Source organism: Tupaia chinensis, unplaced genomic scaffold (assembly GCF_000334495.1).
Source record: "Tupaia chinensis unplaced genomic scaffold, TupChi_1.0 Scaffold144392_1, whole genome shotgun sequence".
Taxonomy (NCBI): Eukaryota; Metazoa; Chordata; class Mammalia; order Scandentia; family Tupaiidae; genus Tupaia; species Tupaia belangeri.
In genome coordinates, this window is record NW_006204252.1 from 68,572 (window position 1) to 93,439 (window position 24,868).

At 41.9% G+C, this 24,868-nt stretch overlaps 1 protein-coding gene across 1 annotated transcript in view; it reads right to left on the bottom strand.

Annotated features, from left to right (window-relative positions):
• Window positions 1-24,868, bottom strand: part of LOC102468603 (stabilizer of axonemal microtubules 1-like) — an 88,864-nt gene that overhangs the window by 61,440 nt on the left and 2,556 nt on the right. The gene's annotated exons all lie outside the window — the stretch shown is intronic.

Here is a 24,868-nt window from a genome sequence, read left to right on the forward strand (position 1 = left end):
TCTGAGACTAGGACTCGAACCACATCAATCGTGTGGGAGTCTGGAACCATAAGCATCCCTGCTGGCCCTAAAAGATTGGATTTTAAAAGACACAAATGAACCATTAGTAGATAAGAACCAACATATTTCTAGAGGCTAGAACACTTTAAGCGAGAGTGAAACTTTTAGAAACAAGGAACATAAACAGATTCTTTTTCTATCTTAAAAAAAAGAGCATAATACAGTTATATGTTGCAAAAGGTCATAATATCATAAATAAGGAGAAAATGTGTAATTAACCAAAATAACAATGACCTTAAAATCAGAAAGATATTTGATAATAAGGAAAGCCATGCAAATAGTAAAATAAAGAGACCGTGCCAAATGACCATCCCTCACAGTTTTCCAGATTGCGCCACACTTGCTTCGTCAATTCCCTTCTTTTCTTATTGAATCAAAGGCCTAAGTTTAAGAACTAAAACTAAAAACTCTTAAAACATATGGGGAAAACTTCACAATATTGAATTTTACAATAACTCCTTGGTTATAACACCAAAAGTACAGACAAAAGGAAAAGAAAATTGAATTTATTAAAATTAAGAACTGTTGCATGTTAAAGCACATTAGAAAGAAGAGAAGAAGAAAAAAATCATAGAATGGGATAAATTATTTTAAATCATTGACCTGAAAAGGAATTAATATTCAAAATACTTAAGAATTCCTACAACTCAAAAACAAATGAGAAAAATATTTTTAATGGCAAAGGACTTCAATAGACATTTTTCTGATGAGATACACAAATGGCCAATAAACATATAAAAAGATACTCAACATCATAGTCATTACAGTAAATGTAAATTAAAACCACAGTGAGATAACATTGCATACATACTAGATGGTTATTGTTTAAACAAAAAAGACAGAAAGAAAAGAATAAGTTTCGGCAAGGACATGGAGAAGTTAGAACTTTTGTGCACTGCTGGTAGGAATATGAAATGAAGCAGAGTCTGAAAAACAGTAGAATGGTTTCTCAAAAAGTTACACATAGAAGTAACATGTAATCCAACAATCCTGCTTCCAGTGTGTACTCATAAGAACTGAAATCAGAGGTTTAAACAGATACGTGCACACCAGTGTCCAGTAGCAAAAGTTCACCAATTGAAAAATGTGATACATACATACCACAAAATATTGCTCACCCCAGAAAAAGAAGCAAGGTTCAAATACACAGACACACCTCACTTAACCACTGAGTTCCATTCCTACAACTAGGTCATTTAGCAAATTGCTTGACAAGCAAGAGCTTAAAGGTAGACGTCACACAGTGTACTGTGGCTCCATTAGGGTATGTACTTTTCAATAGCTATCACGTGGCACCACAGTAGAATAATGTAGTTCTATCCATACAAAAAGTGTACATTGAATATGTGCCACAGGACGATGAGATAAACCACAATGATATAAATCTGGTGTAATTGTTTTTGTTTATCCTGAATATTACAGGTGCACAATAAGTACAAATTTATAAATGAAATATGTAGTCTTGCATGATTATAAATGCTTCGCATAGTGAATACTAACCAATTGCAGGAACAAGGTAAAGAATAAGAAAGGGGATTCCCAGTGCTAGACAGTTAGTTGTAAGTCCAAGTGGCTATTAAATGGGTAGGTTGGTAAGTGAGGAGCCACTGAGCTACAACATGGAAGAACCTTGAAGACATCATGCTAAGCAAAATAAGCCAAACACGACAGAATAAACGTGTATGACTAGATATATGAAGTGTCTACAAGAGGCTTACTCAGAGAGACAAAGTACAACAGAAGTTCAGGGGCTAGAAAAACAGGGTCATGGGAGATAGCATTTTACAGGCAGAGGGTTTTGTTTTTTTTTTTTTAAGAGAGGTTTTTTTAAATAGGAATAAAATACAAATCTATAGCAAAAAAAAAAAAAAGAGAGAGATTTTTTTTTTTGCTATAAGGTGTGTGCACTCACCAGAGAGATAGAGAAAAATTACTTCCCGGGGGGGATGGCCACACAACAATCCCTTCTCCTCCATTCTCCTCTAGGGATTTTGGGCATGCACACACAGGTGCCCAGAGTGTGTTTGAAGTCACCAGGTCTGGGAATCAAACCATAGTCAACTATATGGGAGTCCAGTCATGTAACCACTACACCATGTGCTGGTCCCTAACAGGTAGAGTTTTCAATTGCTATAGGGTATATGTGTTTACCAGAGAGAAAGAGAAAGCCAGGCTCCAGGTCCAGGACTTGAACCACAATCAACCATGTGGGAGTCCAGTGCCTTAACCACCTGCTGGACCTAACAAGTAATTTTTATCTGAGAAAATAAAAAATTCTCAAAATGGGCAGCAGTAATAATTGTACTGCATTATAAATGTCTTGATATCAGTGAACTGTACATTTAAAAATTAGGTAAAATGATAAATTTTATTATATATAATTTTCACATTCAAAAATCTAAAAGGGGCTGGCTTCATGGCCTGGTGGTTAAGGAGGCTGGATCCCACATGGCCAACCACACTATTTGAATCCCAGACCGAGTGGCTTGAACACATGCAAGGCACATGTGTGTGCATGTCCAAAATCCTAAAAAGAGAGAGATAGAGGAAAGGGGATTGCAATGAGATCCTTCCCCGTGGGGGGATGCTTTCTCCTCTCCTCGTTCTCTCTGTCATAAGCACACACACCCTCTAGAACACACACAGAAAGCTCCTCTCAAATAATATGAACATTTTCTTAATCTGGTGATATGTTTATAAGCATTTTAGAATTTATGGTGACAAAACTAAGTTGGATTCAATTCTCCTAAAAATGTAGTTTCTTTTTTTAACATTTATTCATGTATTTACCATTTATTTGTTGTGATTCATCCAATGCCTTAACTGCCATGCCACCTGCTGGCCCTAGGTTCTTCTTTCTTCCATCCCATTCTAATCACACTCTAGGTAAGCAATTTCTACTTAGAACATCAAAATAGTACTTTCTTTGCTTAGGATTTATTTCTATAATAATCATCTAAATTAAGAGTCAGTAAATTAGAGCCCTTGGGTCAAATTCAGTTGAATTGAACACTTGTTTTTGTAGTTTATGAGCTATGAATACTTTGAACATTTTAAAATAGTTTTGTGTGTATGTATTATGTAATTTGTTCATTATTTTAATAGCCAAATTTTGTATCTTGTCATATAAGGTGCTCTTCTCATAATGCAGGTAACAAAACAGAAGTGGAGATCAATATTTGAGTAACAAACGTATGCAAGACATCTTATAGACTATTGGACAAAGACCATTCTAAGTTCTCTTTCTCTGACAATATGATAAAAATATAAATTACATCCTGCTGCTCCAAGAATAAACTGTTCATAGATTTTAAAATTCACTTTTATGAATATTACGGGAGACTTGGGAACTTTAAAGAAAAGCATTACTTTGCTGCTCTCTTTTGTAGATAATTTTTGTTTTCATTTTGGAAATGTTTGAGAAAATAGGTCTATTCTTAGTCAGATTTTGTTGGATGTTTCTCAGCTTCTGTTACCATTCCCCTTATCCTGTTGTTCTAGACTACTAATCAGACCTTCTTCAATTGTTTGGGAGACTGGGAAGTCCAGGGTCAAGGGGCCCCCATCCTTCAAGAGCCTTCTTGCTGTCATCCCATGGTGGAAGGTCTTAAAATAGTTTTTAAAATCAACATGAATTATATTTCATGACACATGAAAATCATATGTAATTCAAATTTCGGTGTGATAAGTTTCATTGAAACACAGCATTGCTCTTCCTTCTATAAATTATCTATGCCTACTTAAACGCAGAGTTGAGTAATTTCAACACAGGGATACAGTTCACAAATTGAAAAATATTTACAATTTGTTTTTTTACAGAAAAGTTTACCAATCCCTGATCTAAATGTTCAATTTAGAAAAGACTATAAACTGTAGTGTCAAATCACAATGGACGTTCCTTTGAGTTAACATAACTCTCATTTGATATCTAAACAATATGACCATTCAGATTGGACTGACCTTTAGTCTCACAAATCCAACTGGGGGGCTTATGGAAGGGGCAGAAAGTTACTTTGAATCCCACTGTGAATTAGAAATTGGGGATGGGGGAGCTTGCCGTAGTTGGAGTTGATTGATTATGCTAGAATGCTAGATACCAAACCCAGTATCCTTCTCTGCAAGGCCGACAGAGAAGTTCAAATCCCAAAATTGCAGCTTGAAAACCATGTGTGCATGAGAGCTCAAAATCCCAAGAGGGGTGCTAGCAGGTAGCATGGTGGTTAAGGGCACTGGACTCCCACATAGCCAACCACAATTCGAGTCCCAGAACTTTTGGCTTGCTTTCTCACTTTCTCTCTATGTGTTCCTCTCTGGTCAAATTAAAATAAAATAAAGATAAAATAATTACTTTTTAAAAAATCTCAAGAGGAAAGAGAGATGGAGAAGGGATTGCAACATGCCATCTCCATGGGGGGTGCTTTCTCACTTTTCCTTCTCCTCTCTCTCTCTCTCTCTCTCTCTCTCTTTCTCTGGCAAATGCACACACCCTCTGGCAAATTTTCAAAAAAAAAAAAAAGAGACAGAAAGAGAATGCCGCCAACAAGATTATGTTAAAGTTATTTTCTATATTCAGCATCTGTAGAAAAAAATATTTACATACTTTAAAAAAAAAATGCCAATTTTAAAAATTAAAGGAAAAAAAACTCAGCAGAGCTGAGAAAGGTAAGGAAGTTTCAAAACTGAAGTTGCCCCCGACATCACAGCAGAAAACTTGCCAAGATGATGTTGGTTTTGAGCATGGGGAGTCCCGCCACTTCTGAGATTACAGCTTCAGTTGAAACTGAAAACTCAACTAGGAATACCCAAAGATATAGTGATGATGACATAAACAGCTCAAAAAGAAGCCCCCGAGTTATAAGATGTGGCAAAAAAGGGGAAACTGCAGATGCTTTCTTGGCCCTGTGCAAACTCCTGAGACCCCAGGTGGAAACTGTGAAGTAATAGACACAATTTGGTATTTAAATCTGAGCGAGGAGGCGACACAGAATGAAATGGAACAAACATCAGGGAAAATTGAGATTTCTTGTGGTGTTATTCCCCAAGTGGAGGCCCTCTGCCTACTAAAACAGCTGTGAGAAATCCTGACATTCTTATACTCTTTCACTACCAAAGCCAGTCAGAGTTTCCTTTGCTCATGAAATTTCTATCATTTCAAAGACAATATTCACCCTTTGAAGAGGGGGGATCCATTATTATTGTTGTTATTGTTTTTATTACTTAGAAATAATACCTGTTTAAAAAAAAAAAAAGAAAGAAAGAAAGAACGAAAAGAGAAACAAAAACTCACATCCTCCCATCAAGCTAGGCCCTCTTAGGCTCATGTTCACTCATCCTGCACCTGACTCCTCCCAAGAGAGTCCATCCCTCCCTCAACAACCCAGGGCACACACTGCAGAGGAGTAGCCCTGGCTCATGGTCACGGCCACATTAACAGACCGGGACCCCACATTTCCTGCCTGTTTCTGAATCAGTCTTTATACCAGCCTCACTTTCGATAGACCATAAAGACGATTCCTGGGCTACACACTGTCTCTTTATACTTCTGTCCTATTAAACTAGCACCCTATGTAACTAGGTTCCACACTTCTAGAAACTCCAGTCTTTCAGAACCTGTCCCAAATGGTTAGGAGCAAAAGGACTCTTAACACCCAAAACACTGAAGCTGCTTCAGAGGCCTTAGTACAGGCTCTTTTTTTTTTTTTTAAGTAATTATTTGATTTATTATTTTTAAGTTTACTATGGGGCGCACGTGCTCACAAGAGAGACAGAGAGAGAAGGAAAGTGAGAAAGCAAGCTGCCAATTCCAGGACTTGAACTACGGTTGGCCACGTGGGAGTTCAGCGCCTTCACCACATCACCTGCTGCTCCTGCTCCCTCCCCCAGCCCCAGCCTCTGAGTATAGGCTCTTTGATACTCTTGACTCCTTTACGCATATAGTCACTCCTCACTTAATGACCCATCTGTTTAACAACCACTGGGCCTCATGACCAGTTCTCCTGCATGAGAATTGCCATCCCCAGTCTGTCTCATTCCCACAGTTGGTTAGTATTCACTACACGGTGTCCACAATCAGGTAAGCCTGCATGTTTTGTTTATAAATATGTACTCAATTGTGCATTCATAGCAGGATTTAGAATAAACATGATTGTGCTGGATTTATATCACCATGTTGTAGTGTGCTTGTCGCTTCGTGGCACTTACCTAATATATGTTTTTTGTATGGATAGAATTACATTATTCTAGTGTCTCGTGATATCTATTGAACAATACATACCCTACAGTGCCACAACACACCACAAAACATCCCGCCTTTAAGCTCCTTACTTCCGGATCAGTTCACTTAATGACCCAGTTACAGGAATGGCTCTTGGTCATGAAGTGATGAGTGCCTATGCTGTTCGGTTAGTTGACTTCACAGAATAGAAAGCAGCTTATTTTGGGGAAAAAAAAACCAGGAGTCTAAAAAGAGTAATTACAAGGAAGCACATTGTGCAAAAATAAATGTTGAATCATTCTTTTTAAAAGAGGATGGGGACCATCAGCTGGCACAATGATTATGTCACTGGGCTTCCACATAGTTGACTGTGGTTCAAGTCCCAGATCCAGTGGCATGAAACTCATGCCAGGCACACGTGTGTGCATGTGTGCCCAAAATCCCAAGAGAAGAATGGAGGAGAAGGGACTGCAGCATGTCCAACCCCCTGGGGGGAGTGATTTCTCACTTTCTGTCTCTTTGTCTCTCTCTCTCTGGTGAGTACATGTGTCCTATAGCAAAAATTTCTCTTAAAAAACAAAGTGGAATCAACGGGTTCATGTTTCTGTTATCGGGGGAAAGTTTATAAAAGAAATCAAGAAGGTATATCCTAGTATTTTAGGAAATTTTCTTTCAACCTGATTAACAGGGGCAGTGAGGATGGGAACCCTTTTTCAATAAGACTGCATAAAGAAAATATTTTTATTAGACCCTATCACTATGATTACTACCAAATATTGAACATTTAACCATATGCCAGGCTCTAGGCTAAGTGCTCCACATACATTGCCTCATATAGTCTTTATAATATCTCCATTTTGCATATTAAGGAATTAAGGCTCAGAAAGGTTAACAAGAAAATACAGACCTAACCTCATGTCTCTAACTTCCTCACTGCACTATGGTGTCCTGCATTGTTCTGTATGTTTCAGTTGCATAGATCTTATTTTTTTTTAGAGGTTTTTGCTATAGGGCATGTGCGCTCACCAGAAAGACAGAGAGAGACAGAGAGACAGAAAGTGAAAAATCACCCCCCAGGGGGGATGGCCACGCTGCAATTCCTTCTCCTCCATTCTCCTCTTAGGATCTTGGGCACGCACACACATGCGCCTGGCATGAGTTTAAGCCACCGGGTCTGGGACTCGAACCATAGTTGACTACATGGGAGTCCAGCAACATAGCCATTACGCCAACCACTGGTCCCCACAGATCTTAAACTACCTAAAAATAAAATGCCTTCTATAGTGCCATGTACCTAATCCAAGTTCAGAGCACTAAAAAGGCATTACAATACGTGACAGACTGCATTTCAGTCCCAAATAACTCATTTTCTAACTACTGGGTCATCGAGAAAGTCATGACACATTTTGCATAGGAAGATATATCATGACTTTCCCAAAGACCTAATATTTTATTTCTCCAAATCCTGTCAAACTATCTAAAGAGGCATTTGAGCCCATTGCCACTCTTTCTGATAAAAATGACAGGGATGGGCATGACCACAATATCACCAAATATTCATGTACCATTTCATCCTTGCATTGGGAACTCCAGAGTCATGGGTTTTTTTGTTTTTATTTTTAATTTTTTAATTATTTTTTAAAATTTGCTATAGGGCATGTGCATTCACCAGAGAGAGTCAGAGGCAGAAAGAAAGTGATAAAACAAGCCACCAGGTCCATGACTCAAACCATGGTGAGCCATATGGGAGTCAGTGCTTTAATCACCATGCCACCTGCTAGCCCAGTCATGGGTGACTTTAACCAAACATGACTAAAGATGAGAGACCCGGGGACCAGCAGCTGGCATAATGGCTGTGTCACTGGACTCCCATGTAGTCGACCACAGTTCGAGTCCCAGACCTGGTGGCTTAAACTCATGCCAGGCGCATGTGCGTGTGTGCCCAAGACTCCGAGAGGAGAATGGAGGAGAAGGGATTGTGCTGTGACCATCCCCCCTATAGGGCGATATTTTGCTTTCTGTCTCTTTCTAACGTGCACATGCCCTATAGCAAAAACCTCTCTTCCCCCAAAACAAACAAACAAGCCAACAAACAAACAAAAAAAATGAGAGACCTGGATCACATGGAGATTCCCCCAAACCACAATGAGCATACAAATAAAAAGTAGCAAATGTGTTCCATAAGCACTCAGGTTTCTTGTGAGCTCAGAGCTAAGTCCTAAGTTGTTAAGACCCAACATCTTTTCTGACTACAGGCAAATTAGTGGAAACTAGGGACAAAAGCAAAATTCATACGCATGTATGTATCCAATTTGGTATTAGTGTTACCTCTTGGAATATGTCTAGGCTATTCAACCCAAACTGATACAAGGGGGAAAAAAAGGTTTTAAACAACTGAAACCTATTTAAACAACCCAAGATTCTATTACTATCAGTGAACCATTCCAGCTCTTTTGCTTTCTTACTTCTTTCCCCTATTTCCACATTCTTATTCAATCATTTCAAATCTTTCTAGTATTAAGAATGGATTTTTTTTTAAGTAGGAGGGAAAAAAATGAGGTCAAGAGGAGACATTTGTTTTGCTTCGACCAAAGCCAAGCAAACAGAAGAGAAGAAAACCAGAGAAAGTAAAATTTGGAGCCTTTGTTTTTACATATCTATGCTGCATCACCATCTGGCAGTTAAGAGCTATTTTTTGGGGTAGGAGGGGTTACTTGGTTTAAAGATGTATTTAATTTTATTTATTTATTTTTAATTTTGCTGTAAAGCACATGAGCTCACCAGAGAAAGAGAGAGAGTAAATGAGAAAGCAAGCCACCATGTCTGGGAATTAAAGGTTAGCCATGTGGGAGTCCAGCATCCCAACCATCATGCTACCTCTGGTTCCAAGAGCTAGTTTTGCTTTATTAAACTTTGGAGTTCTCTCAGATTTAGAGGTACTAAGGGGCTGTACTCCCTAACTGCCCCCAAATTCATAGGCCTAAAATTATTAAAATTATCTGTAATAGATAAGATGTAAACAGGACCTAAAGTGCAAAGTACTATGTGTGACTGTGATCAAATGTGTGGCATTGGTATATCTAAAGATAGGTAAACCTGACATGGACCACAGATTGGGGGAAGGAGGTAGACACAGAGAGAGAAGCAGCTTCCAGGAACCCACACGACTAGAGTAAGGAGGCCTGGCCTAGGCAGTCCGCCCACCTGTCCCTGATTGCGAATGACAGCACTCCTCTAGGATAAGCAATCGTAAGTATATTTTGACTTCTATTCATAATTTTTTTAAAAGGAAAGTATATTCTGGCCAGTAAAAATGAGCTTCAAGGCCCCACAGTAGATATGTCTCATCTTACACAAACAAATAGGCATTTTGGTTTCCATGACAGCCTCTGTCAACCTCATTAGTATTAAGCCTGTCTAAGGGTGGACTGCTCTATCTCAAGTGCTCAGAAAAATCAAGACTTGACACCAACTGGAAGCACTACCAGGTAATGCTAGACAGCAAGGTTGTTATCTGTGGGCTAGGCTATATCCATCTCATCTGGCCTCTTCAAACTTCCACAACTCCACTGAGTCTGAAAGGCTCCAGAAGCTAAACATAGACCCCTCTGGCATGCATTTCAACCAAACTGGCTTTCAGCGGAATTGTGTAATGATCTTGGTGACAGGGCCAGATGATGGACAACAATGCAACTGGACCCACAAAGGATGGCCCTGGCTTCACATCCCAGGGTCTACCAGGCATGACCATACGGCCACGATCAGGGCTAGCAGAGACTGAGAAAGATCATGGCATTAGGACCTGTGGTGGAGGGATACCTCCCTGTCTCTCACTCTCTCTCAATAGATCAAATAAATAACCAGCATGTGGCATGGAGATTAAGATACTGGATCCTACATGGCTGGCTGTGCAGTTCAAGTTCCAGACCTGGTGGCTTAAAAGTCATGCTGGGCATGTGTGCATGAGTGCCCCATATCCTGAGAGGAGACTGGAAGAGAAAGGATCGCGACGCGGCCATATCCCCTTAAGAGTGACTTCTCACTTTCCCTCTGGTCAGCGCACATACCGTACAGCAAAAAAACAAACAAAACAAACTTTAAAAATATATATCTCAAAGGGAAACCAGGCCAAATGAGAGGCGTTTGTGGAAGTGTGGAGAGCAGTAGTACATAGCACACAAAATGCCGGTGGGCACCTAGACAAACTCGTCACTGAGCCAAGGGTAACAAAGTCAAGCTAGCGGCTTCTGCAGTCTCAGTCCCTTTTCCTTTGATAGAGACTATATTGCCCTCTTGTGGGAAACAGGAGGGTAAAGTTTCATGGCCCTTCCACTTCCTTTTTCTATGAACACTATGGAGAGAACAGACCCCATCTCGGGGCCAGAGCTGACCATCACCCTGTAGGAACAGTCAAGAGAAACTGCAAGTCCACATTTTTAAAACTCAGGTTTCATATAATACTAGAGACCAATTCTACTTTTTAGAGAAAAAACAAAAGTGCAGGTGCCCAGTTTGGGAACTGAGCGTGTTGGTCTGCAGTGCAGCCTGGCGAGTCCGGAATCGAGGTTGGTAGTGAGTGTGCAGGGATTTAGCTTAGCTGGCGTAGTGTAAGTCTGGAGTGCGGAGGGCACGGTGGGCAGTGGCTGCAAAGGCAGGGAAGGGCTCGAAGTTTTCCCCAAAGTCAAAGGAGAACTATCCAGGGCTTTCATTGGGAAAAGTCATACGATCCAAGTTTTAGAAAAATTGCTGTCAAAGAACCAGCAGATGGCATAATGGTTCTGCGGCTGGACTCCACGTAGATGACAGCAGTTTCAAAATCCCAAGAGGAGAATAGAGAAGGGATTGTGGCGTGGCCATGCCCCCTGGGGAGTGATTTCTCACCTTCTCTCTCTCTGTCTCTGTCTGTCTCTCTGGCAAGTGCACATGCCCTATAGCAAAAATCTCCCTTAAAAAAAAGAAAAGAAAAATTTCTGCCGGAAATAGCACTCTGACTCTATTTCTAGTTAGAGCAGCAAAAGAGAAATGGAAAACTTGATTTATAAAGCCGTCAGTGTTTCAGGGCAGGCAGGTAGCATGGAGGTTAAGGCAGCTGGATCCCACATGGCCAACTGTGTGGTTTGAGTCCTGGACTCAGTGGCTTGAAAGTCACCCTGGGCAGGTATGCATACATGCCAAAAATCCCCAGAGGAGAATATAGAATGGATTTTAGCGTGACATCTCTCCCCCCCGGTGGGTGATTTCTCACTTTCTCTCTTCTTCTCTGTCTCATGCTGGTAAGCACACACACCCTATAGTAAACCTAAAAAAAAATTCATAAACTGCCATCATTGGCAGCATGTAGTGAAGAAGGCTAGAAGCCTTCTGGTCTTAGAAAGACCAGAACCCAGCTTAGAAAACACTTCAAGGCGGGTATGAAGTGGGACACCGTAAGGGAAGAGTGAAACCTCAGCCACTCCAGCTTTGAACGGAACATGTATCAAAAGCCCATACCCTGGCTGTCAAGAGCTTGAAATACATTTCCCACAAATGCGTCTTTTCACAAGATGAGGAGGCAGAAGAAAACCAGCAAATGGAAGCAGGTAAGGGGGCTGGAGCAACTGCCCACGTGGCTAGATAGAAAAACCCAATTAGGGGACTAGCGCGTGGCGTGGTGGTTAAGGCGCTGGACATTCCCACATGGCCGACCTGGGTTCAAGTCCTGAATCTGGTGGCTTGCTTTCTCACTTCCTCTCTCTCTCACTCTCACCCTCTGTCTCTCTCTCTCTGATCAAATTTTTAAAAATCAACAAATGAATAAATAAAAAAATAAAATAAATAATTTAAAAGAAAAAGTCAGTTAGTCAGAAAATTCCCCACCTTAGGTAATGTAGGTAAGAGATTAGCGGGGGATGTCTAGCTGATTAAGCATCATTTAATATAGTCAATGAGATAAATCGGGGGCCCCAGCCGCATATGAAATAGCCAATGAGAAATGAGTGGGTCCAGCCACATTTGACAGAGCCAATGAGATGGGAACAATCAGTGCAGCGGGCCCAGCCAATGATCAACCAACATGACCTAGATTAAAAATGATAAACCCCACAGAATGAAACTGTGAAGGCTTTGGAGCCACTCTACCTGCTCAGGCCCGCTCCTACCTCTCAGGAGTGTACTTTCACTTTTACTTCATAAACTACCTTTTCCTTGCACTATTGGCGTATTTTGTTCAATTCTTTGTCCAAAACACCAAGAAGGTAGACAGCATCACAGAAGTCTTCCCGTAGCAATGACTGTAGTCCTGGGCTAGCGTGCAAGGGCCTTAACACCAACTGCTATGTGTAGGTGTGATTGGGAACAGGAACAGCCATAGAAACAGCAGACAAAGCTCCTCATACACCACTCCATGGTTATCAAGAAAAGCAGAGCCACCAAGTGAAAAAGCAGATTCTGTAGGAGCGACTGCTGGAGACGGAGACTGAGGTCTGTACCTGTGCTTTATCCGTTAGCTGTCTATGCCTAGAAAACCCTCTTAACTTCATTGGTTTTTCAGACACAGACTGATTTCTGCTTATTCTTCCTAGTACATGTATTACAGTTCTTCACTCTGTAGTGCCTTTCAAGTGCAATCATCAAATTAAAATAAATGTTTTTTTCTTTCTCCAGAAATCTGGATTTCCAGAGTTGAAAGGGACCCTAGAGATCATTTTGTCAGACCTCCTGCCCATTGCAGGAATCCTAACAGGCACACACTCAGCTCAAGGGTCAGAGAAAGTCCACTTCAAGTTCTTACAGTTCCAAGTGCTGCAAAATTCTTCTCTACTAGTATCAACCCAATCAGTTCCATGAGTAACCACTTACAGGTCTTAGTTCCAGCCTCTGCACAACCCAGAACAAGGCCACACCGACTCTCTGCCAGTTATAGCCTTCAAACGTTATTATAGTTGACCATCCCATCCCCTGACCTATCAAGTTTGCTCACTTCCAGGATATATTTCCCATAACTGGCCATACTGATTACCTGCTGGTATCCTTCCAAAAATAAAGTGTCCAGGAACCAAACAGTGGTATGGTGGTAGAACAGTTCATTCGGCGAGGCAATCCCACAAGGGAATGTTCCAATCCATATCCAGAATACACCAGTCCCATGCTGCCCATGATCTGGAGCTGGTAGAAGGCTGGGAGTGGACTGCAGCATCAAGACCCTATTGGCAGGACCAGCAGATGGCATGATGGATGCATCGCTGGACTCCCACATAGTCAACTGTGGTTCAAGACCCAGACCTGGTGGCTTAAAACTCATGCCAGGCACATGTGCGTGTGTCCCAAGGTCCCAGGAGGAAAATGGAGAAGAAGAGATTGTCACGTGACCATGCCCTCGGGGCGGGGGTGGGAGTGATATCTCACTTTCTGTCTGTCTGTCTCTCTCTCTCTCTCTCTCTCTCTCTCTCTCTCTCTAGCAAGTGCACGTACCCATAGCAAAAATCTCTCTCAGAAAAAAAAAAAAAAGACCCTTATTGGGGTTGCTCCCCTTCTTGCTTGCTCTCTCACACCCACACACAAAATAAGTAAACTGAACAAGTAGGTAAATAACCCAATGTCCAACAGAAAAGCACCCCTCAGTTGTGGTCAATGAAGTCATTCTATCAGCTGACCTGGATGGCTTACGTCCATTACGTCTGAAACTAAGTGAATGCTTCTTCACAGCACATCAGATCATCAAATCACACAAACAAGGCTGAGTGAAATGCAAAGACCTCCTCACAAACTATGGCCAGGACAAATCTCCTCCATTAGGAGTATGTGTAATTGATTTTCCATCCCAAACGTAGAACTTCATGTTTACTCTTGTTAAGTTTCAGCTTGGTTTTGGCCCAGCGTTCCAGCTGTCAAGATCATTTCGAATCTTGACTCTGTTCCGATCACACTAGCTATGTTCTTCCTATTTTGTACTTTCACTACATCTGATAAGGATGCCGTCTATGCCTTCATCCAAGTTTTGATAAAAAGTTTTGAACAAGACAACATTAACGATGGAGACTTACAGCATGGTCCTAGTGATATTGCTCCAAGCCAGCAAAAAGCCATCTGTCGACACTCCTTGGGCCTGCTTGTTCAATAACTTAGGAATCCACCTAATTATATTATCATCCAATCCATCTTTTGCTAACTCTATCCTCAAGGGTATCTTGACAAGAGTCCTCCGGAAGGCCAATTATTTCTGCTTATAATTATTTTTTCTTCCTACTCATGCCCCCTCCTCCATGAGACAGCCCCTCCCTCCAGTCACCAGTTTGTATCAGGTAGCCCTGCACCTCCCAGAGTCAACTGAACGGACCACAGGGACAAATCGGACACCTCGGGACCCACGTCACAGGCTAGCCCAACCAGACCCTCTTCCACTTGGAATTTTGAAATGGTACATTGAATTCTAACCTTTTCTTACCTCAAATGAGAAGTGGTGGGAAGCCAGAAGTACATTGAATTCTAACCTTTTCTGGTTACCTCAAATGAGAAGTGGTGGGAAGCCAGAGCTGGGGCAGTCACACATGGCCCCTATGTAGAGGAAGTAAGCATGCCAAGGAAACGGATCTGACACACCCTGAGAGCCCATGAGCCCCAGAAGGACATGTATGCTAATGAGCCATCCCGTAATCCCTGGAAAATTCGGGAAAACATCAGTCCATCTTCAGCTCCAGAATGCATCTCCCCTTTTCCATCACTACTCCGAGGTCAGCAACTCCAGACGACCTCTGTAGATCTTCAGAGTCTTGAGAAATTCTCAGAAATACCACCATAGAGAACAGGGACCACCTCTTTGTTTGGAGATCACTCTTTTTTTTTTTTAAGAGAGGTTTTTGCTATAGGGCGTGTGCGCTCACCAGAGAGACACAGAGAGACATAGAGACAGAAAGCGAGAAATCACCCCCCGGGGGGGGATGGCCACGCCGCAATCCCTTCTCCTCCATTCTCCTCCCGGGATCTTGGGCACACACGCATACGCGCCTGGTGTGAGTTTAAGCCACCGGGTTCAGGACTCGAACCGCGGTCAACTACATGGGAATCCAGCGACATAGCCATTACGCGAACTGCTGGTCCCGAGGTCACTCATTTTTAAAAGTCTAGAGCTGTTACAGAATCTGAGAGTTCATGATGCTGATCAGAAACAAGAGCCAGGACAGGAATCCAAATGTTCTGACTGTCCTCTTTCATTACCCTAACGTCACTGACTGCCCTGACACCTGAAGCAGGAGAAAAGAACGAAGTAGTCAATTAATTCTTTGCTTTTCACTTTGAATTCTTGTTCATAGATGTTATATAGATTTTATTTACTTGGATAACAGAATTGAAATGTGTTGTACTTTAATGAGAAAATGGATCATTATAAGAGGTTTTTTTTAAAAAAAAACAAAAACAAAAACAAAAACAAAAAACAGGAGGCTTTTGCTACAGGGTGCCTGCACTTGCAGGAGAGACAAAGTGAGAAATCACCCCATCCCACACCCCACCCCACCCCAGGGAATGGCCATGCTGCAATCCCTTCTCCTCCATTCTCTTCTCAGGATTTTGGGCACCCACGCACACACATGTGGCCTGAGTTTCAAGCCACCCGGTCTGGAACTCAAACCACAGACTGCCATGTGGGAGTCCAGCAATGTAACCATTACGCCATCTGCTGGTCCCAAGAGAGAGATTTTGATTTTGAAAAAAAATCATGTAAAGAATGTTTCCAAAATTAAGTAACTGACCAGCACAGGTAGAAACCTAACTGATTTCTTACATATTCAAATTCAATTTGTTAACATTAGAATAGGAGATTTTGCATATTCTCAGTATTCAAAGTATATGTTTGGCTAAGTGATTAACTTGATGGCCAATTAGAAACAGCATCCTTTCTCTTTAGATGAACAATCTTTTTTTTTTAAGAATTATTTTATTTAACTTTATTTTAATTTGACCAGAGAGTAACAAAGTATGAGAGAGAGAGTGAGAAAACAAGATGCCAGGTCCAGGACTCAAACCAAGGTCAGCCACATGGAAGTCCAGCACCCCAAACCACCACACCACCTGCTGGCCCCAAGAGGAACAAGCCAGTAAAGAGATGGTGATGAAACAGAATGGTAGCACATCCACTGTGGTGAGGATGTCTTTAATCCTGAGCCATTGCCTCTAAGACTTAACACTCTGCAAAAACAAATAGAAATGTAACTTCAATGTTTGTTAGTGCCTGTCTGAGCTTGTGCAGTAGAAGTGTGGGACCCAAGCGTGGGTGTCCTGGGGAGGGAGAGGACCTCCCAGCGTGTCGAGAGCACAGTCTATCCTTACAGACCATCCCTAGCCTCTAGATCTAAGCAAGCCCCCACAGTCACTTCAATATATCACCCAATTTAATTCTCTGCAGGACTGTTTTACTTTATTCATGATAAAGCATGTATGCACACAGGTATATGACAGAGATCGGCACCAACCACAGGGTCTGGTCATGCCACAATCCCCCTTTCTCCAGCCCTGTCAGCTAGTGGGCACTTGTGCGCATGCCCAGCATGTTTCCAGGCTGACTCAGTCAGGATTCAAACCATGGTCACCATGTGGGATCCAGCTTCTCTTGAGCAGTGTATCACTGCTGCACTGGGGAGCTGGCCTATGTAGACCGTTTTTAATTACCTGCCAGTTAAACAAACTTTTCAGAGTGCGAGTCTCCAAGGCAGTAGAGACTTCGTTCACTTTTCTTTTTAAAAAAGAATTATTTATTGGGACCAGTAGTTAGCAAAATGGCTATGTCGCTGGACTCCCATGTAGCTGACCGCGGTTTGAGTCCTGGACCCAGTGGCTTAAACTCATGCCGGGCACATGTGTGTGCGTGCCCAAGATCCCAAGAGGAGAATGGAGGAGAAGGGATTGCGGCGTGACCATCACCCCCCCGAGGGGGTGACCTCTTGCTTTCTATTGCTCTGTCTCTCAAGTAATCACCCCCTTGGGGGGTATGGCCATGCCACAATCCCTTCTCCTCCATTCTTCTCTTGGGATCTTGGGCACACATGCACACGCGCCTGGCGTGAGTTTAAGCCACACACAACCCCACACACACACACGTGCCCAGCGTGAATATAAGACACTGGGTCCGGGACTTGAACTGCGGTCAACTGCATGGGAGTCCAGTGACATAGCTATTACGCCAACTGCTGGTCCCATCATTATTATTTTTTTAATTTGACCAGAGACAGGGAATAGAAAAGGAAAGCAAGAAAGCAAGCATCAGGTCCAGGACTGTGGGAATTCAGCACCTTTAACCACCACACCACCTACCACCCTCATTCACTTTTCTTAGGGCTCCCTTACCAAAACAGAGGCTAGCAGCTTTATTTTTATTTCCTTACTAGCATTTTTCTAGGCCTTACTACATATGCCGTGCATTGTTCTATAATTAATTGATCCTTACAGCAACCCTATGGAGCAGGTTTTAGTACTTTCTCCACCTTACAAACGCGGGCACTGAGGCACGTAGAAGGACTGTGTCAAGTGCTTTAACATGCTGCAGCTGGGCAGTGGAACGCTGGGACTCGAACACAGGTGCTCTGACTCCAGAATCTGTGCTCATAATCTGCGCTGCTGCCTCTCACTGTAACTCACGACCCAGTTGTTTGGTGAACACAGTAAGAAAATTAGAGAATGGAATAGATGGTGAATACCTACAAGGAAATCTTAGCAAACCACTAATCTATTCAGAAGATCTAAGAAAATGACAGATTTGAAGTTGGCCTAATTCAGACACTGGGTCTTCATTTCGGTAGAAAGAAAGAGAAAAGGAAAAGAACTACTCTTGTGAAGATTTCTTTTAAGGAGCAGACCATCTTAGGTATGCTGTTTTCCACCTCGAGATCCACCAGTGGCTCTTGGCTGCCTGCAGTCCCACTCTGAGACATTTAAGCAATCTGCCTCCACACAGCTTCTGGCATGACCTCACTCTTCAGGGCCCAGTGCACATGTGCACGCGACATCATCAGCGTCTCTGACCACCGTGCCCCTGCAGCTGCTGGGGCCCCAGCCCCAATAGAACCTCTTCCTCAGGACCTGTGCTCCTCTGCCCCCAATCCTCATACAGACCCTAGGATATTGTCGTTATCTGTATTTTATAGAAAGATTAAATCACTTGCACGAGCTCACACAGTTAAAAAGTGGCAGAATACAGATTTGAAACCAGGCAGTCTGACTGCACCCTCTTTCTTGATTTTCCCAATCCAGCCATTCCCTTTCCTATTCCCTTCCCTGTTACCCCAGCCCAACGTAACCCCTCCTACCCCTGAAACCCCCCATCATTTATTTAATAGTATCATTCGTTTGAAGTTTAGCTATCTTTCCCTCATGAGACATGTCATCTTCCCCAAGAAACCATAAGTCACTTGAAGGTCAGTGCTAAATATTTTAATATTGATGAAGAGAATACTGCTCACTACAGAATAAAATTAAGAAAAGGATATTCTACAATAAATTGATCAGTTTGCAGACTATAAGACTAAACAGATGATTTTAACTGCTGTAATTTAAATTACTATGGAGTTTTACTCTAATTTCATATCTGAAATTTGACAAACGATACACACAGACTTACTATACTCATTTTATGATGAAAGGCATATTTGAATCGAACATTAATTCAGATATGAAAAAAGACCACAATTTCTAAATAGCTTATAACATAGCTTAACATGAAGAGCATAAAATCTACCATAAAAATAATTCAATGATAAAGTGAAAGAGGTTTTTTGTGGGGTTTTTTTTGGCATCTCTGTCTGGATTGTGCCAAAGATAAAAACATCAGCAAGTATCTGTTAAAGATTGTTCTTTGCCATTTTTTTTCTTTTTCAGAATTTATAAAGTCAATTTTATTTAAATTAAAAACAAGAATTCTTCTTGAAACATGTAATATCAAACCAAGTCTTCAATTTTTTTCCCTTCCTCCTAATTTGTAACAGAGACTCTAAGAAAATAAAATCTAAGGTTAAGGAAATTTCCATCAATGTGAAGAAAATATTTTCCAAAATTAAAATAACAAGTTCCTCCCTGGTTAACATAACTGATTTAAGTTGCAGATACATGGCTGCCCCTGAGATCACCTTCCTCCCCAAGCTCTGCGCAAGGGCCAAATCCACATCCTTCTCAGCAATTTGCGAGTCCTCTATGGACTACCTTTTCTATGAAATGCTGCACACACTACCAATGCTACATAAATATTTCATGATACATTACCCGGTCCTGGAATTTCCTGCAAGATTGCACAAAATCTTTAAAATAGTGCACTGTAAGTCTTAAAATAATCAGATATAAAAGCAAGCTATATCAATCCCTTCGTTAACAATTTTTTACAAGAATTTTAGAAAAAGTAATGTTACTACAGTTTCATCTCAGGAGAGAGATTTGCTATTTATATTACTTTACTAAAAGGCTTTTAGAATTACACTTATTTTTTTACGTCAGATAATATTTCTCAATTGGACAAGAGCCTCTGAATTGTAATCTATAGTCAGAAACAGCCCAGTATGGTCCAGCTACAGTAGCTTAGGCAGTGGGATATCGTCATGCAATGCTAGACGCATAAGGAAAGGCCCTGAGTTCAGATCCCAGGTAAACCTGAACCCACCAGACATACCCATGGGCATATGGGCATAACAGATCCCGTCTGGCTGGAGGGAGGATCTCAGTGTGTCAAGATCCTGTAGGAGGAATGTCCCTCCTTCAACTAATGAGAAAGGAATAAACTTAAAAAAAAAAAAAATGGACCCAGTGTGACTGGGAAACAGAGTATAGACTGAATTGTGACATCCAGCAGAGTATGATATACAGTAGAAGATGAAGAAAATGTAATTGATTAACCTAAATTGTGCCTAAAGCTTCACAATTTTTTAAAAGAGATTTTTGCCATAGAGCTCATGCACTCACTGGAGAGACAGAGACAGACAGTGAGAAATAACCCCCCAAGCCCCGGGAGGGGATGTCCACTCCACAGTCTCTTCTGCTCCATTCTCCTCTCCGGATTTGAGGCATGCACACACATACACCCAGTATGAGTTTCAAGTCACTAGGTCCAAGACTCAAACCTCACTCAATCATGTGGAGTTCAGTGTTACACCACCTGCTGGTCTCATAATGCCTTTTTTTTTTAAAGAATTATTTATTTTTAATTTTATTTATGTTATTTTTTTAGAGGTTTTTGCTATACGGCGCATGTGCTCGCCAGACAGACAGAGAGAGACAGACAGTCAGAAAGCGAGAAATCACCCCCCAGGGGGATGGCCACACTGCAATCCCTTCTCCTCCATTCTCCTCTCAGGATCTTGGGCACACACGCACACGCGCCCGGCGTGAGTTTTAAGTCACCGGGTCCAGGATGTGAACCGCGGTCAACTACGTGGGAGTCCAGCGACATAGCCATTACGCTAACTGCTGGTCCCCTGTTATTATTATTTTTAATAATACATGTGAGAGTCCAGTGTTACACCACCTGCTGGTCTCACTATGCCTTTAAAAGGAATTATTTATTTTTCATTTAATTTATGTTATCATTATTTTTTTAATAATACAATTACTTATGAGAGAGAGAGAAAGGAAGCTACCAGGTCTGGATCTCAAACTATGGTCAGCCATGTGGGAGTCCAGTCCCTCAACCACCACGCCACTTACAGGCCCCCACAATGTTCTAATTTCCCTATTTGTGAAATAAGAGGGCTAGAGGCTACTTAGCGTTCTGTTTTAAAAAGCTAATAGATATTGGACTTGATCTATAGCCACTGCCCCCAACTCCAGTTTCAATTTTAGTAATCTAGGAAAAAACAGTTTTGTAAACTGAAAATATTCCCAGGGAAAATAGAGGCTTAGGTCAAGGAACCACATTTCCAAACTAAGCCATGCTTCCCATGTTGAGGGACCCCAGTAAGACAATAATGTATGAGAAAATACTTCTAAAACTTTAACACCATAGAAATATAAGGAGATATTATATTGTAAATCTGAGAAGCACAGCATTTTTCTCAGTAACAGAAAATGCTGAAAATATTTGCATATAATGGGAAACATCCTCTCATACACAAAGGTAAGGTCAGTCCAAAGAGCCACCCCATCCATGTCGCTCTATTTCCAAGACAATTAAGTGGTAGGTTGATTAAAAATACAAAAACAGAGACCAGCAAATAGCACAATGATTATATCGCTGGACTTCACATAGTTGACCACAGTTTGAGTCCTGGATCCTGCAGCTTAAAACTCAAACCAGGAGTATGTGCATGCATGCCCAAGATCCTGAGGGGGTGGTTTCTTGCTTTCTGTCTCTCCAGCAAATGCACACACCCATAGCAAAAATCTCTCTAAAAACAAAACAAAACCTACCGGGCTAGCTGGTAGCCTGGTGGTTAAAGAGGCTGAATCCATGGCCTACTGAGGGTTCAAGTCTGACTGGCAGCTTGAGAAACACCCAGGTTTGTGTACAAGTGTGCCCAAAATCCTAAAAGGAGGGAGAAATAGGATTGCAGCATGATTGCTTTCTCACTTGCCTACCACTCCAACCCCAACCCTTAGAAGCTCATGTACCCTCTGGCAAATTAAGAAAACAAACTGATTATATCAAAAATATTATAATATTTTATGGTAAAAAATTCCAATTGCTAGGTCAGCCACATGGTATGGTGGATAGGGCAGCTGGATCTCATGTGGTCAACTGTGCAGTTTAAGCCTTGGACCCATAGCAAGAAAGATTTGCAGGGCATGTGTGCATGCTTGCCCAAAATCTGGAGAGGAGAATGAAGGAGAAAGGATTGTGGAGCAGCCATTTCCCCTGGAGGTGATTTCTCACTTTCCCTCTCTATCTCCTTCTCTAGGGAGCACATTTGCCCTACAGCAAAGAACAAAAAACAAAGTTCCAGTTGCCAAATTCTGACTGACTGTCAGGGAAAGTCCTGGAATGTTGTTGTCAAAGAAGGGGCTGGAGCTTGATACAATAAAATGTATCTAGCATTCATTTGTTGAAAACCAGGAAAATTCATTAATAAGTTTTATGAGTGGTTGGAATCTTTAGATATTTGAAAAGGGTCACTTAATAATCTGTGATCTATTCCTCAAGGAAAACCACTTTCCTGAGTTCTGCTAGGCCCTAAACTCTGACTAAACGCCCATTTTAGAAAACTTAAAGTAAATCTGAAAAAAAAATGCCCATTTTTGAAAACTTAAAGTATATCTGAAATTTTTCCCCCCCAAGGAAAATGAGTTCAGAACTCTCAAGGTTTTGTTTTCTCTTTAGGCTGGTCCTCGGTAGACCAGCAGTGAATTGGTCGGGAGAAGACTGCCATCTGGTGGCTAAATGTAGGAACTTGCTCCAAGACATATGTCTATTGGTTTTTCCCCAGAAGTCTCGGGTATCTGCTCTTGCCGCCTACATATCCCATCCCCAGAGACCCCTCAAGAACAAGTACATTTCCTTAAAAGTTAACCTTGAAAGACATTAAAGAATCCTCCATTGAATAAAACCTTACGAGGAAAATAAAGTATGAGGAAAGGAAAATAAAGAAGTCTTTATGAATCTCCAGTTGTAAAAACTGGAGGAACCGAAGGCCAGAGTGTTCAAGGGACTCGCTCAGAAGCCCCAACCTCCCAACTCCCACTGAAGGCTCTCTCCTCTGACAAGTTCATACTTGCTGTCCTCCAGATTTCGCAGCACCTGTTCCCCTAACCTCCGGCTGGAAAAAAAAAAAAAACATAAGACTTCTAGAACTCAGAAAAATGAGATGAAATCTCCACAGGTGGCCTCTGTACTGAACAGCACAGTCCTGTATCTTGTGTGTCTTATCTAGTCTAGCATGTTATCATCTCCAAGTTCATCCATTCATTCAGAAAGATGTTTGTCCTGCTTTAAGGAGAGCAGTGTGTTAGCGTTCAACAGCACACACTCAAAAATAAACAACACGGTCTCCACTTTCCCAGGGTGTACGATCAACCGACAGGAAGCATGCGGACATATAACCGGAAGACCACAGCCCGGGAATGGGGATCCGCTCTGAGCAGTTAGAGGGCTGGGTTAGTGGGAAACGTGTGACTGAAGCAGGACCTTAAAAGGCAGCAGGAGAAGGGGCACAGCATTTTAGAGACAGGAAGGGCAAGGAGAAGGAGATCAGAAGGAGATCAGAAGGTCCATGCAGGGGATGCCAAGAAGTCCGATCCAATACAAGGAGATGATTTGCATAAGGGAATCATGAGCAAGAAAACTAGAAAGGAACATTAGAGCCAATTTCCAAACATAAAAATGAGAGAGCCAGGGAGAGAACTATGGGAATAAAAAGGAAATGATCTATTAAAGAAAGATTGCAAAGAGACGACCAGACTTTCAGCATGATTAAACCCTGGAAATGACATTATTCAAAATTTTCAACCAGGGTAAAAGGCAGATTGCTGGCACCATTAACAGGGCAATACTGGGAGAAAGTGGGAAACAGCAAATGTCTTAAGGTGGTTGAAGAGGCTGAGACAGATCAAAAGCACTTTGAGGAGGTGGGAAAGAGATTGGAAGTCAGAGGAGAGACTGCAGAGTGCGAGTGGCAGACCAGACCACGTACCAACAAAGCATAAGGTAGAGGGATGAATACAGGAGGAAAAAAAGAGGGAGGATGCTCAAATATAGTCTGCCTCTGATGAGCTGTGGCTTCTTTGCAGGGATGAGGAGGGAACAGAGTCAGAGGAAGAGTATCAGATCAGCCATGCACACCCCTACCCCTGCTATGGGGATGGACTTCTCACAAATACACTTAGAACCTTCTGAGTACTCTTGCCTCCTACAGTGGGAGAAATGCCAAAATGCCACCCAAAACACCATTCATTCTCTAGTATATTCCAACTATTTAGAGGATGATTTAGAGAGGTTGCAGGCCCAGGATTGGCTCTAAAAAGCTACCCTTTTGTAAAGGAGATGTACATCTATTTGGATCAGTAAACAGCAGATGCAAGCAGGCTTTCACTGAGCTCTCCTTGTCTGCTGAGGAAACCCACATACTGCAGAAAAGAAGAGATTTAAGTTCTGACACCTGACGTAGAAAAACAAGACAAGTTTTACATCTCTCCTCATCCATTCATCGCTTAAGACCCAGTCTATTTTTTTTTCCTATACAAAAACCTTTATTGTCATCTGGCCTTTCATTCAGTATCATATTTGCTGGATTCTTGTGTACATAAGTCACATTAAATCAATGTGTATGCCTTTTTTCCTGTTAATCTAGTTGGCAGTATTATTCCATAGACCAAAGATTATTGACTGATTAAAGAAAATTTTGAACTTCCATACATTGCCTACAATCCAAAGATGGGGACTGTATTACATATTTCAATCCCAAAGCCAGGAGCAGTGCAGGACAATGGAGAGTGAGGTAAAGGGCCCCAGTAGAAAGTAGGTCTTCGAAAAAAATGTTTTGGCCTGTGCGGCCGGGGCTCTGCTCCACATTCTGCTGCCTCTCCGGGGCTGGTGTGTGGCCTCCGGGCCTGCACGTGGCCTCCGGGCCTGCACGTGGCCCCGGGACCTGCGCGTGGCCGCCCGGCCTGCGCGTGGCCCCTGGGACTGCACGTGGCCGCCGGCTGCAGGCGGCA